This window comes from Lepisosteus oculatus, chromosome 2 (genome assembly GCF_040954835.1).
Source record: "Lepisosteus oculatus isolate fLepOcu1 chromosome 2, fLepOcu1.hap2, whole genome shotgun sequence".
Lineage (NCBI taxonomy): Eukaryota > Metazoa > Chordata > Actinopteri > Semionotiformes > Lepisosteidae > Lepisosteus > Lepisosteus oculatus.
In genome coordinates, this window is record NC_090697.1 from 16489801 (window position 1) to 16505802 (window position 16002).

General features: G+C 37.5%; 1 protein-coding gene across 5 annotated transcripts in view; it reads right to left on the minus strand.

Annotated features, from left to right (window-relative positions):
* LOC102695247 (transcriptional-regulating factor 1) overlaps positions 1-16002 on the minus strand; it is a 97630-nt gene that overhangs the window by 35820 nt on the left and 45808 nt on the right. The gene's annotated exons all lie outside the window — the stretch shown is intronic.

Genomic DNA, 16002 nt, shown 5'->3' on the forward strand with positions numbered 1-16002 from the left:
CTCCCACTGATTAAAAAAAACAACATTATCTTTTAGGTTTTATCTGTGGCATTAGTTACCAAGAGGCATTCACTTCAACCAGGCGTCAAATAATGAAGGCCAATTATTACTAATCATTACGTTTTCGACTAAATGATTAAAAAACGATATCAAATTCTATAAACAGCAAACAATTCAAAAAATGTATCTGCTAAATTTAAGGTGAAGTGCATTCTTAAAAAAGATTTTTTTGTTGTTTTGAACCATCCAAAATTTCAGTTAAAAAATCAAAAAGAACAGCAACAGCACAAGGATTTTTTTCTAGTTGTTTTAGTCTTCACTTCACTAAACTTTTATTGTTTACGACGTCTCACTCCATCTGAAGTCCACACTTCGTTATGCACAAGTCTCTGTCAGGTTCACAGGAGTTAACAGGGAGTGATTTCACATCACCTATAATCTGATCTCACTGGCAGATGAGGTACTGTAAGGGTGAGTGCAGAGAGCACAATCTCCACTAATGCAGTGTCACTTCTTTAACTGGTTTCAGATTGGTATAATAAAAGACAGAGACAGCATTAAAATAGTTTCCTGTCTGTTTTTGGCTCCCCCTTCCCCCACAGAGCATTTAACACTTCCTTTAAATAAAAAAGACACCATTTTGAAATGGTCATTACTAAATTCTCACTTACAACACAACGCAGAGCTTTTCCACATGGAAGTTAAACTTTCGGTGATCTTGAACAGTCTCAGCAATGAGTCAGAAGGCTTGTACACTCAGCGTGAACATTTACCAGCATGTCAATCTGTTCCCCTTCAAAATGAAAAAGCCAGACCAATTCAATTTCTATCAGTATAACTGTAAGTAAGAAGAGACATAGGGAGTTATGTCCTTTATGTCCAGTGTCCTTTGAAGCCTTTTGCTGTACTAAAATCTGAAGTGATAAAAATCACTTCCTGTTATGATTACAACCATGACAATGAAAATAAAAAATAAAATAAGGACAATGCATTTTGTTCTGTGTGGAAAACACTGGTGAAAATTAAAGAAATATACAGCCAAATTGGACTTATACAAGCTATACAGTACACCCAACAATGTATATTTAAAAGTCAGATATAATTAAGAAAGACAAACAGACCAAACTCCTTCAGTCTCTATATTGTGAATAAATATAAGTAGAATATATTTATTATTATTTTTTGCAGCATTTCTAACTCTTATTTAGATTTATGTGTGGGGTCTCCATGGGTACAGATAAGAGATGCGTCTTAGAGGATTCTCTTATCCTGCTCTTGTGATCAGTATGTGACCTGTGTGCTTGTGGTAACACTGAAAAACCACTGATTGGCTGAGATGCAATACAGCATCATGAAAGACCTTATTAGCTCTTCTGGTAAATGATGCACAAAGAATGACAAGTGTTTCCCGGGGTTGATATTCTATTGCTTTCAGGTTTATTAGCAAGGTGTGAATGTTGTTTTAACCAATAGTAACTGCAAGCACACCTCCAAAGATCTCCAACCTTAAAATATTTTTTAAAACCTACGCTTTGGCATTTTGCAATAAAAAGAGCAGCAATTTTGTGTAAAGTAACAAGAGATCATCTTTATGTGTAATTTAATGTTTTGCCAAATACTTAAAGGAAAGCCAAAATCTCTTCTGCTAGTACTATAAATACTGAAGTCGTTTTCCAGAAAAAATAAACTTTTTGGATATTGGAAGCTCATGGTATATGCAGGTTAATTATTTCATACTATTATTAAAAAACAGTTGGCTGAGCTCAGGAAAATCGTTAACTTCTTTGACGGTTCAAGCATTGTTGTTATTGTTAAAATAATAATAAAATTATTATTTTAATTTGAATTTATTATCAAAACTGAAAGCTAATGCATCTGATCAAAAAAAGCCTACAGTACTTATGAGGAAATTCTCCAGACAGAAGAAGAATTTCAGAAATGTCTATTCCTGTTTCATAGTGAGGACTACTGCAGATTAATCCAATTATACCACCAAATTTTGTGATTGTCTATTGTTAGTCACCTTGGCCAAGCTCTACAACACTTGTACCAATGCAGATCAGCTACAAGTATAGACTAAACATGTTCTGCAATCTAAATACATTATAACTGCTTGCATTTCTACAGCATGTTTCATTCCAGAGTGATCTACATATAGGAGATCCACTTCATGCACCACGCTAGGGGATTTACAGTTGCCATTATGTGCTGACAGGCTTGCTAAACATGAAATCAGGTGAAGAAGTGAGAAATCACTCTACCAGTTGAACTAAGTGGGGCACTGTGGATGTCACAGAGTTTCATATGGCCGGCAGCTATATCACTCTGCACCTCACAACTGACAGCCCTCTGAAGCTCAGCTGGTGTGAGCCTGGTCAGTACCTGGATGGGAGACCTCCTGGGAAAGCTAAGGCTGTTGCTGGAAGCGGTGTTAGTGTGGCCACTAGGGGGTGCTCACCCTGCGGGCCATGTTGGTCCTTATGCCCCAGTATAGTAATGGGGACACTATACTGTAAAAAAGGTGCCATCCTTCAGATGAGATGTTAAACCAAGGTAATTAAAAATCCAAGTGTGTTTCTCAAAAAGAGTAGGGGTGTTACTCTGGCGTCCTTGCCACGTTTTCCCCTGGACTTTACCAATCATGGCCTCCTAATAATCCCCATCTGTGAATTGGCTTCATTACTCTGTTCTCCTCCCCACTGATAGCTGGTGTGTGGTGGGTGTACTGGCGCACTATGGCTGCCGCCGCATCATCCAGGTGGGGCTGCACACTGGTGGTGGTGGAGGGGAGTCCCCATTACCTGTAAAGCGCTTTGAGTGGAGTGTCCAGAAAAGTGCTATATAAGTGTACATTATTACAGCACACCACGGTAATATCTCTGTCCAACAGTGTCATGAGGTTTTTAATGACCAAGTAGTCAGGACCTTAGTTTAATGTGTCATCCAAAGGAGAGCACTTCCTATACCTTTGTGGCTCCATTCACCATTCTGAGGTACTGGTTTGGTAATTCTGGTCCAATGAAAAGAGTGCTACCTATTAGTCCATCACCATCTGCCTGGTTTTCACTAGAGCTTTCCAGGATTAAATGGGATCTGACGAGATCAGGTTACAAACTGATAAGGCTGCTGTCACGTGCTTCCTTCCACACAGTTAGACCCACAATGCCAACAGTATTGCATGGTCACAGTCATCTCATAAGGACAACTGGCCATGACAACGGCATAGCGTAAAGCCTTCAATAGAAATTTTGTGTTAAACTCAGAAACCAGTCATCGAAACCCATGGGCCCGAACACTTCAGCGTTTTGCAAGATGCTGAAATGGATGAATTGCTGTGGTTGATGATGCATGATCAGGATGTTCATGCAATCAGGCAACTGACCATCAGAGCAATATTTAAGAATGTTGGCATCTCACAGGGCATGTGCCGCACAGTTTGGGGAAGTGAAGCATGTTGGCTATTTTCACGCCATGGCTTCTCTGAACACAGCAGAATGAGCACTGAGTACTTGTGTGTCAGGACTTCCCTGCAAGTACAGGAAATGACTCAAATTACCTGCTTTGCATTGTTACAGGCAACAAAACACAGGTCTACAGGTTACAACCTATAAACAGGCAGTAATTCAACACATCTGCCAGACATCTTTATCTTTACCAAGAAAGATGGAGGGTGGATAAATGTGGTTTAATGCAAAGGCATTGCTAGTAGTACCTCTGACCCAGACTGACCTCACACCACCTCCACAGCAATAAGTCAGCACTTTTACGTGACTGTTCTGCAACGTCTATACCTACCCCCGCCTCCAGAGCTGTGACACCACAGGAGTACCCGCCACTTCGAAAGGTAACAGAATACTTTCCGTGTAAACACAACAGTTTCAGAAAGCGGCCTAGTTGCAGTTGTCCTAGTCAGTGTCTGCATATGTAGTGCAATAATATGAATAAGCTTTATGTGTTCATGAGACATTAAGTATTTTAGGTTTTCCTGAGCATCTTTGCAGGTTTCTATATAGTATTTGTCACAAATTCCATTATACAGATTCATGCTTATTTACAGCTGTATGTAGACTGATTTATTGGGGAGCTGGAAAACTGCTTTCTGGAAACTTTGGGATTCTCTTGATTTTGAACAAGTAAAGACACTCGAATGTTTTAACAACCACAACATGATTTGGAAATTTGTTTCACAGAACCACTTGGTGTAGGGTTTTGTGAACTCATATTTTTAAATAGAACTAGTGATTTGGAATTCCTGCCAAACAGTCCTAGTTGACAAGAACAAAAGCTATACTACAGTGCTTTCTTTCAACTTATTCCAGTGAACTGGTTAAATGTCAATTAAGAATCACTGTAGAACCAGTAACAATATATCTAAGGCCCTGAAAAACTCATGAGTAAATTCAAGAGACAAGGTTTATTACAGGATAGCACATTATTTCCATTAATCTGTGAGTTAATTGGTGCCCTAATCATTATAGTATGAGCACAAACCACACTTGGAAATACTATGCCTAAAAAGCAACTGAAATTACAGTCACGTTTTGGACAGTTTTACATTTTTCAGGTTGTCCTAAAAGGCTTTCCCAACTGTCCCAACTCAAGGTAGAGGCAGGAAATATTTACTCACAGTTTCAAATGATTCCTTCCTGTTTTAAGTGATCGAATGAGTTTTAAACAAAGTTTTACACTAGACCACCTAAGGTCACGTACACCCATAATGACTAAAATGACTACAGTACTTCTGACTCTGTTACTTCTGCAAAAGAATAGTAATAGCTGTAGTTCTCATCCCAAAAGTATTTCACTTTTGCTTTACATTTAGCACTAACTCTACTCTTATTTTAGACTTCAATTGTGATCAGTTAATTAAGATTGCCAAGAAGATCTAGCTCATTTAAATCCCTAGAAGCGTCTAAGTACTAAGTGCAGGATGTGCTATGCAGATGTTCACTAAAGCCTTAACACTGGCCCTCCATAGGAAAATGAGTGAACAATACTGCTACGATGAGCTACATGGTTGAAATCAGCATCCCTTTCAGGAACCGTCATGTTAAAGGAGGGAACATCCAGTAACCTGTTTATAACTGTAGTCTGCCACCTTTGCACCCACTATTGGGAAGACAAGAACATAAAAAAGGCTACACGTGACAGGAGGCAATACAGCCCAGCCAGCCCATTTAAGCCGAGTAGGCAATTTCATTCAGCTTTTTCTTGAAATAAATCAGGATATCAGCTTCAGTAACATGGCTGGATAGTTTGTTCCATGCTCAAGCCCCTGCCAAAAGAAGTGCCTCCTTGTTTATGCACTTTATGCACTTAGTTTCTACTTGTGACCTCTGGTTTGTGTTTCAATTTCTGAAGACGTCTACTGGGCTGACACTGTCATTGACTAATTGATTGACAGAATCAATGCTTGTGAATACTTGGATCAGGTCCCCTCCCTCATAATTTTCTCAGTTCGAGAATGTTTTGGTTCTTCATACATTAATCGCTGAAATGTACCTGGTTCCTCTTCACAAAAATGATTCCAGAGCAGCAGATCTCTTTTTCATAACATGGTGAATAGAACTGTACATAATATTCTAAATGCGGTCTTATTGTACAATTTTAACATTGCACCCCAAGTAAATTCTCCACTTTTATCATTACGTATCCTAACACTGGTTTGACTTTTTAATTGCTTCCTCACATAGTTTAGAAGAGGTAAGTGATCAAAGTGTTAAAATGAATATATAAATCTTGTTCAAAAGCAGCCTCTTCAAGCTCAGTGTTTCCCAAAACAGAGATTGCCTTGTTCCCAGACTGGGAAATAAATCCAGGCCGTGATGGGGACAGTGCGGAATTCTAACCTCAAGACCACTTACCCTTTACTCCCTGGTGGAAATATTGTTCCACCATAATTAATTTGTTGGTGACCAGATAGCCCTGGTTTTATAGCTTATTTCAGAATTTGAAAAAAAAATGCTGCGTTGGGGGATGAACACTATAGAAAGCCAAGTTCAACTGTTTTCAGTTGCCTTTCTAAGGTGTTTGTTAATTACACGTAAGAAAACATTTAGGGGGTGACTGAGACTGGTGTGTGTTTCATTCACCCTCATCTGAGCCAACAAAGTTGACTCAGTTAACGCACTGCTGGAGCAAAAACTGGTGGGCTGCCATTTCGGTGTGGTCTTCAACAAGGCTGTAGAAATCAATCATAAAATTTCTTCACAAACCACACCAATAAACCAGTACTGCAGTTTCTTCCATGCGGTAGAAGTTTCTTACACAGCAGCACCACACACCTACTTGTGGTTAATCTCGAAAGCCACGATATCCCCAAGTTATATTCATTCCATACTTAACTGCAGCTTCACAGAGCTTTTCACTTCCACTCTGTGGACAGAAGGCAGCGTGATGCACAGCTCAGTCCAACCATTTAGTTATAATTCTTAAATGTGCTGTACATTACCCATGCTATCCAAGAAAGGATGCCTCTTTAGCTAAGGAGTCTTGATGTTATCTCTAAGAAGATTAAACAGAGAAACCTAGACTGTTCAAAGACAGATCACTTTTTCTGATGCATCTCATTTAATTATTTCTAAACAACACTTCCACATTCTCCAAAGTAATTCCAAATTTTTCAAGGTTTTAAAAATGCGCCACAAACATATTATAAACATTTTATAGATATGCAGGTGGTCATGTCAGTGCTTTTGACGGATTACAAATTAACTTTCCCTTTTCCTCCATCACCTACAGTATCAGATAACTACAGCTGCAGAAACTGTGCTCAATGCAATAATATTTATAATACATCATGTTTTATTTATCCAATAATGATATTTTACTTCTAACCTAAGGACGTTATTATCTGTTCCACAAAAAAGTAATTAAAATAATCTAAAATCCATGTGGATTGTCTTATGTAATTCTTAATGTAGTTGTATGTATAAAACAGTTTCAGGAGACAACTTAAAGTTTCAGTAAGCAGCTTCTTTTTGTTGAAATGGGACACAATATTTCACAATATTAGTATCCTGTTCTTCAAACCACCTTGAAGATGTCATAGTGAAGAAAAAAAAGTGGAAAGATCTGTAAATTATAAATCCTAAAACTAAATGGTTTGAATGAAGAGTGAGATCTGTTGTCTTTGTTATATCACTGAGGATACAATATTTGATGTCTGCCTTTTTTATTAGTGTCACTGAAACCACCTGTTGTAAACCAATACAAATTAACGTAAAACAGTTTGTTACAAAATGAAAAAATAGGATTGTTTAAAAGATAAAAATACTTCTAACAATTACAATTTTGTAATGCAATGCTTGAATGTTGTGGTAATTTTAATTAAAGATTACACATCCTATCTTCAGCAATAGCTCAGCTTCCTATTAGAGGGGTAGTCATGAAACAATCTTAAGACCACAAAAGCCAGAAGATACTCTGGCATGATGAGCCATGGGTCAAATACAGTCTTTGTTCTACTGCACGACTCCATGGTAATTCTACATGACGCTGATCACTTTCCTCTTATAAACACTGTTTGTTCTAGCATTCCTCTGTTATACTTTAATATACTTTCCATTCCAAATTTTTTATATATTGCTTTCCTTTTAATTTAAACACTCAAATACTTAATGCACATTAGGCATGTACTGTAGCAATGTCCTTTGGATCCCACATTACATTTCATCTGTATATAGGGCACAGCACAGTTTTGCACTGTCTAGATTTCAGGGGGGAGTGACGTCACTTCAGTAAATCCCTCAGCATGGCAACCCCTATTCACATACAGTATCCCATTTTTGTTCTTTTATATCCTCTGGCTGCCTCTTACTTGAATCCTTTCCTATATTCTAATCTATGGAACTGCAGAAAAAGAACGGGTTTTCAATAAACTTAAGGAGATCAAGTTTAAGTTAAGTTTAGTTTAACAACTCATATATTACACATCATGTATACGTGAATAACACTGTTGGGGATGGGGGTGCTGATACTTACTGGGATCTGTGACTGTACGATTATGAAGTGGTGCTAAACTGGTCCTTCTGCTCCTGGGATCATGCTGGTTACCGATAACAAAGGGTACAGTACACTGGTCACCTGCTACTCCTGTAACCTAACTAATAACTCTCTACGTGCTGACCACATCTACACGGTGTTCAAAAGGTCAATGTGGAAGAGTAATCAGAAAGAAACATCACTGATCAGCAATTATTTGTTTTCAAATTGGGGTGCAAATTGAGAATAATTATGGCTAAATTCTATAGAAGACAGTGAAAAGTTACAGCTACCTTTCAGCTGACAATGTGGCAGGAACAAAAAAGTAGAAAAGCAGCACAGAGGTGTGAAACAAACCTGCCAAGATACATGCCTGGTTTTGCTGGCAGCTCTTACTGTGCATTTCAAAAGAAGTGACAAACAGAAATAATTTAGTTTAGCCAAAGAGTCTTGATTGATATGCTCCGTCACCACCTCTGAACTGTCATTTTCTGTCTGTACTGTTTTTTGCACGTGTCTGCACTTGTCCTTATTTGGTAAGGGATACGATAGGATTCTCTTACTGTATTCAACTAAAATAATAAATGAAATGTACTATAGGCTTTTAACTGCAGAGGTGGCTTGATTGTTCCCCCCTTTTTTCACATTCATCAAACTTTTGTGGAAGTGCTCTATTGTTTCTGTTTAATTCAATGGACACCTGAGTCTTTATACGCCTATCAAGATACTTCCAACAATAAAGTATAGCTTCCTTTACAAGTTGAATGACTTCTGAGTTTCTAAAATAGGACAGTGGTTTAGGCATAATATCTAAAAACTGTGCTATAAATAAAAAATAGCAAATAAATAGTATTCAAACACAAAAGGTAGTGAAACATTGTGTTTTGTGTTGTGAAACTACCTTTAACTTTACGTTTCTTACTATTAGGTCCTTCACTCTCCGGGAGCACTCAGCATAAACTACTGACTTTAGCAGCAAAAACATCAATCTTCTCGAAAGAAATTGCAACAGAAAGATACTTTTACTTTTCTTTTCTCCTATTTCTCAAACACATCACTCTGTTAGTAATCAACGCTGGAAGTACACGAGTCTCTCACAGAAATGTATGTATAAGACACTGTACATTACTCCCCTGTCAAGTTTTCATCCATATTGCAATAGGAATATGATCACCCAAGTGTAGTAGGAATGCAGCCAGCTTGGACCAAAATCTGTTGTCCACTCTCTCCAAATGAAGTATTAAAGGTTTAGTCAAAATGCACCGATACCATAATTAACAAATACTCGCAGGTCAACTTCCTAAGGATAGTGCAGAAACTGAAGAAAAAGGTGAATATGGGCAGAAACCCAAGTTTAGGCTTTAACATGTCTTTCCGGAATACAATGTACCATAAACTGCATTACCGGAGATATAATGTAGTTGCACTTTCTGTCAGTTTGTCTTCTCACATGCTACTTTCTCATGGAGGTGAAAAATTCAGTTATCCACAACACACACACACATTGTTTGCAAAATCACTATTACTGTATATCTCACACCCTAGGTTGCTTGCCACACATTTCATCTATGCTTCGGACACTTTAGAAAATGATTAAAAACAACAGGATCCAGTTAAATAAAAGACATACAATGAACTGCAAGTATAGGTAAAAAGGATATTAGAGAAACTGAGAGGGATACAATACAATGTAAATATCTAGGCAATTAAAGAAAAATGGCTGATGTATTGAATTCATATTTTCAGTCAGGTGTTCACTGAGGAAGAAACCAACTACATACCTCAAGCAGTGGAGGCGGACAGTTCTTTATTAAATAGTATTGGAATACAAGTGGCTTATGATTGTCCAGTACTAGAGACACTCAAAAATAAACCTAAATGAGGAAAGGGTTTTGGTAGTATGGAAAACGCTACCCAGTCATGTTGTTGAAACCTGGTTTCTTTTAAGATACAGCTGCATAAGATCCTTGGATCAATTAGCCGCTAACCACTAAACAGGCTAGATGGGACAAATGGCCTCCTCTCATTTGGGATCGTTATGTGCACACGCGTGCCAGCAACATTCGTCTGCATCGTTTGACCAGGATGAAGATTTCTGGATTAGTGTTTTTGACCGTTGGTCTCTCAGTCTAGATGAAGGCCTCCCCGACACTGGATTTACTATGGTTTGGGTTTGCACAGGCTAACCAGGCTTCCTGGCTGAAGACTGGCGAGGCGATGGCTTTGACACGATGACTCTGGTGTTAATGCAGCGTGTTAGTAATAGTGCACAAGACTAGAAAGGTGCCATCCTCTTTTCGGCCACATTTTTTTAGACCTGTGAAATGATCCAGTCAGTACTGAGTAGCATGAATCACTATTATGGCAAAAAATTCAATTACTAATTTATCGACCTTGACAAACGAGATAAAGGTACATTTTGGAAGCACGTAAATAACAGTGGCTACGAGACTTTACATTTGTAATAATACTCAACTTATGATGAACACTAGTTTCACTAAGGGAAGGTATAGTCATCAAATCTTTATGATAGTCCTGCAGGTTAAATAGGAAGCTGCCCAGGAGATTTTCTCTACTGCATTTAAATATAATTTGTAGAACTACATAGTATACAAGTATATTTAGAGTATATCTCATAAAACATTACTGTATTTTGAAAGGTGACAAACTATCAGAGTGATAAAGTTAGAAGTAAGAACACTAAAGTAGACTACATAGACAGTTTTCCCCCTCTTTCACACTACCACTTGTTCTTATTTGTGATGTTCAATTAAGACTGTGCATCAAAATGATAAGTGCAGTTGACGGTGTTAGATGCCTATGTGGTTTCTGACAGTTTCCACTTACTGTACTCACTCCTTTCACTATGACTTCACAGACACAGCAGGCCCTCAGATATCTACCCAGTTTCTGTGCCTGTCGCCAAATGGAGTCCTTTGTTTCAGTGAAGCACATGCACACTGTAATATCTCAAAGGACAAACCATCTTAAAGTAAAACAAACAGCTTTAGACTCAATGACTGTTCTTAATCAAATCAATTACGTTTTGTAAATGGATGGCTAGCACATGGGTATATACAGTATAAAATGATGCACTCTAAATATATGGAATTAAGGTTAAATTATATTACAACTTTTAGCTTTTATTAATTCAGGACTTGTACTGCAAGTACAGGTGTGTTATGGGAAAGGTCTCTGACACTGCACATGGCTTAGAAATGATGTATGATAAATTTATTCTGACTTGAGATGAAATGTATCCACAGAAGACAAAATGTGTTGAAACAAAAAACACTGTGGAACAGATATGCACAAATATACTAGATACACAGATAAGCCTCTGAACAGCAAATGTAAATACATAGCTTGTTTATATTTATTCTAATGAAGCGATTTATACTGATACTTAGTTTAAATAAAATATTGCAGAAAGCAGTCGCAGTGAAAATCTGGTGTACAGAATGTTTAATAAAGTCTTCTGACAAGCTAAAGTGACAGAATAATAAATAAACTCCTGCTTTCAAACCATCGCCTCACGCTGGTATTTTGCATGTCACTCATGGGATTACTGTACGTTGTCCTGCAGCATTTTCTGAATTGTGTGTAGCCTGTAACCTACATGTCAGTGACTGGCTCAGCAGACGCTAACATTCTTTGCAGTTCAGACAGAGCTGGCCCCTGCGGACTGACAAAGAAATGGAGTCGTTTTTCAAACTAGGAGGGGTGTATCAGAGAGTTTACAGTGTAAACACAGGGCCTCTCCCCTTTTCTACAAGTGGTGTTTCACAATGTTGAAAGGGCGTTACTGTTACAGCACACCATTACCAGATGATCTAACTCTCACTCAAAAGGTGTCATCTCTTTTAGCTCACGTTTCAGAGCTGCGCAATGGCCAACTGTCGGTACTGAAGCAAGCGACATCTGCCTTGCTCCTGGCTGCATTTCACTAAGCCATGATGGTCAAAATTGTTCAGTTCAGGCTTTACTGACTGTAAATAAGACCTTCAATCAACTTTTAGAAATCCACTTTGAGAAACTACAAGACAGTGTGTCAACAGCTGAAATTCTAAAAAAAAAATAGTCACTCAAACTGAATGCAGAATATGCAGCAGATATGAAAAAAGAATACTTTTTAAAGTGTATCTATTGCTCCACTGGAAAAAAAAAAAGTTTCAGTGCATAAAAAGGCACAAATTATCTTGCTTCTCTTATAAATTAAACCTACCTTACATAGAAAAGCTCTTGATGATTGATAAGAAAATTACTTTATGCAAAATTCAAGTTTAGGCTTTACCATATCTTACCAGAATATTATATACCACAAAACAGACATTTATAGCAATTCTGCATTCAATGGAAAAGAGTTGTCAATTGTTTTCTAAAATCTTTGCACTTGTTGCTGTATCAAGTTTCATACTTGATCACACAAGAGAGGTGCAAAAATCACAAAAAATATAGACATAGTATAGAAAGATATTTACTAACTAGGAACCATTTGATGCAAAGATCTCCAAGCCTGCTGTTGTAGGTTCCAGACAATCTATAGGCTAAAACATATAGAAAAGTTCTCATTTACCCAAATTAATCATTCTTAAGCATTCAGACAGTTTTACTACATAATAAGTAGGACTAAATGAAAAAGTAGAATAGTCCATGCTTTAATGTTGTAAGATGTAAAACAGCCATCAGTGGAAAAAATGCAAGTTCCTAATGTCTGATGGGAAAAATCTCTCAGGCTGTTGTCATAGGTGGCGCAGGAGCACCAGTAGGTGGCACTATTTCCCCGGGACCAGAATTTACACTGCCCCAGTATGTTGACAGGGTACAGTTACAGTATATAGAAACTAGGTGATGATAGGATAATAGGAGGTGCCGTTCTATCATCAAAGCATTGAACCAAAGTCTTGTGTATTCAGTCATTCTCAATTCCATGGCACTGTGGGTCTCTACACCCACACCAGCTTGGAGGAATTTGTGACAATTATTACTGGCAGATTTGTTCAAGTTCTCTCACGTTGCTTGGGGATCGCTTACAGGCCGCAGTTTTTTTCCCTTCAATTCTCAATAGTATTCAGAATACGACTTTGACTGAGCCACTCAAGAACTTCCACTTTCTTATTCATAAGCCACTCCAGTGCAGATTTGGCCACATGCTCTGAGTCCTGCTGAAAGGGGAATGTTTGCCCCATTTTATGTCTTAGGCAGACTAAAACCGATTGTCAGCTAGTATTTGCTTGTACATTGCCCTGACCACTTTTCCTTCAATCCTAACAAGTCTTAGTCCCTGTTAAGCAGAATCATCCTCATAGCATGATAATATGTTACTTTGTGGGGTCTGTGCCAAATGTAACATTTGGCATTAATTTAGACCAAAAAGGCCCAATTTGGGCTCATCTGACCACAATGCCTTTTGCCACATTTTTGCAAGATCACTCAGGTGCTTTATTACAAACTCTCTGCAGGAAATTAGATGAGTTTTCCACTCTGCTACATAGACCAGCTTTGTGGAGTGAGTGGGTAATTGCTGACTGACACACATTTTTTTCCATTTCTGCCACTGAACTCTGTAGCTCTTTCAAAGCTGTAATTGGCCTTACAATGGGATCCCTCACCACTTTCCTCCTTGCCCTGTTGATGAGTTTGTAGGGGTTGACCTGATCTAGGCAGGGTCCAGTTAGTACTATGCACCCTTCATTTTGTGATGAGTAGATTGTGCACATACTATCTGCATCTTCAGATACTGTACTTCTATATTTTGTGTATGTTTTTTGATGACTTTATACCTGGTTTGCTTTGAAAGCTCCTTAGTCTTCATGATCTTTACTTGAAATTCACAACCTGACCAAGGGACTTTGATTCTGAAAACATGAAAACCACTACGATTGCTCACAGACAGAGGCCACTAACTGTGTGGCTCATTAAAATAATTTTGTGCACCTCAGTTAATTTCGTTTGCCAGAGGAAAGGGTCTAAATACATGCAACCACAACTTTTCCATTTTTCTTTCATATTACCTATCAGTTTACTTTGTCTCTTTGCTTTTCTTGCTGGCAATGCATGGAGTAGATTGGGTATATAACAAACACTGATTGTTACTTCTAACATGTCATGACCTCAAACTTTAAAGGTACAAAATGTGTAAACTGTGCAAGGGTACTTTTGCAAATCGCTGTATTTTAAAACAGTATGATTATCTTTTAAAATCTGTAAGTGTAAAGGAATCAGTAAGTGGAATCAGTAGCCCGCTGTATGAATCTTTATGGTTGACAAGCATTCAAAGGGGCAACTATCTTTGTTTCACATCAATTAGTGTTGTGTTACAGTGCACACCATGCACTGAGAAGACATCCAGAACAGCTTTGTGGAATAAGAATAAGAGTCTTCCTTCTACTTGTCCTTCTAAATGCACCGTATTGTTTTGCAGTGATCACAGCATTTCCTCAAGAGAAATTATTTTGAAATCTTGCCCACTAACACATATCAATTCCTTTGAAGCTGAAGTGCTGATTAAAGAATTTCAGTTTTGAAAAGCTGAGCAGAAGTTTCAACACACCATGGCTATAATGATAACAAAATAAAAGCAAAACAATTCCCCATAAAAGTAATATAAAAATTATTTCAAACACTATCGTATAATATAGTCACACTACTCTACTGTTTAATTGTATTCTACAACTTCGAAATCTGTAATTTATTAATTGTTTTACACACATAAAAACCTACAACCGAATCCTCAATACTGCCAACTCATCTTTGGTGAACTTTCATAATTATAGTCAGTTCAACAATTCTTAGAAGTATGCAGCGGCCCTTTCCTTCCCTGCGCATTAACTTCTGCTTAATCAGCTTCTTTGTGAATACAATCTGTACTCATCAACACCTGCTTCTATTTTGTGAACAGGACAGCATTACTGTATATCTTCAGCATACCATTCCAGCTAGGTGTTCTTCTGTCTTAAAATGAACTGTGACTGAGATACTCATTGTACATCATACAGTATATGCATATGGTGGCTTAATTTCATATACACAAAAACACAAAACTATAAAATAACATGGGTTTTGGATGATCAAGACCACAACAAGGGTGAAGTCAAACATGTCTAGTCTTCTGTTAAATCCCTCCACAACTATTATGAAGAGAAACTGACATGTTAATGGCTAATTAATTTTAAAAATCCCTTATAATGACTATAACCAGTCCTAAACTGATGTGGTTAAAACATGGAAACATAGACTAGAATTTGAAAGGAGCTGCTAAGGTGACAAAAAATATGAGAAGAAAAAAAAACAAGTCCAAATCATAGTACCTTTTTATTTGATGGAACAATCTGTCAGTATTCGTTTTTGGAACGAATTTAAAATACTCACCATATTGTTTAAAAATATTGTGGGAGAAGGTGGGGGCAAGCTTCATTTTATGGCCTGAGATTAGAAGTATAAAATCTTTACTACACTATTGTGTATTTTCTTGTTAATACTGTATATACTGTAATATATGTGGATATATTATTTTATATCTCATCAGTGTCCTTTAATTTAATTTAAATGCTGTGGAATTACCAAAAATGTTCTGTTTCTCTTCCTTTAACAGTAGACTGAGAAAATGTTATACAGTTCTGTGGTGTTAAGAGATGTCACAGAATAGATGTACAAACATTTCAAATGTCCACAAACATAGAAGGCAAAAACACTTGTTTTGGAGAAACAAGATCATCAATCCAACAACAGGATCACATGAACTTTAAAATCACATATTCAATATTCTGCTTTAATCCAGCAAAAGAGGCTCCACCTCTTAAGACACAAAATGGCAAATTTTGTAAAAGAGGAAAATACTTCCTATTGCTATGCTGTTAGCTATCTCAGTTCACTATGCACTATACTGTACACAGCTTTTTTTTATTTTAAGGGATGATGACTAACTCTTAACTGTGCAAAAACTGTTTTAGGGTTAATCCAAGGAAAATTCTGTTCTACAACTCAAGGTAGTGACGTGGATAAGATGTGTGTTAATTA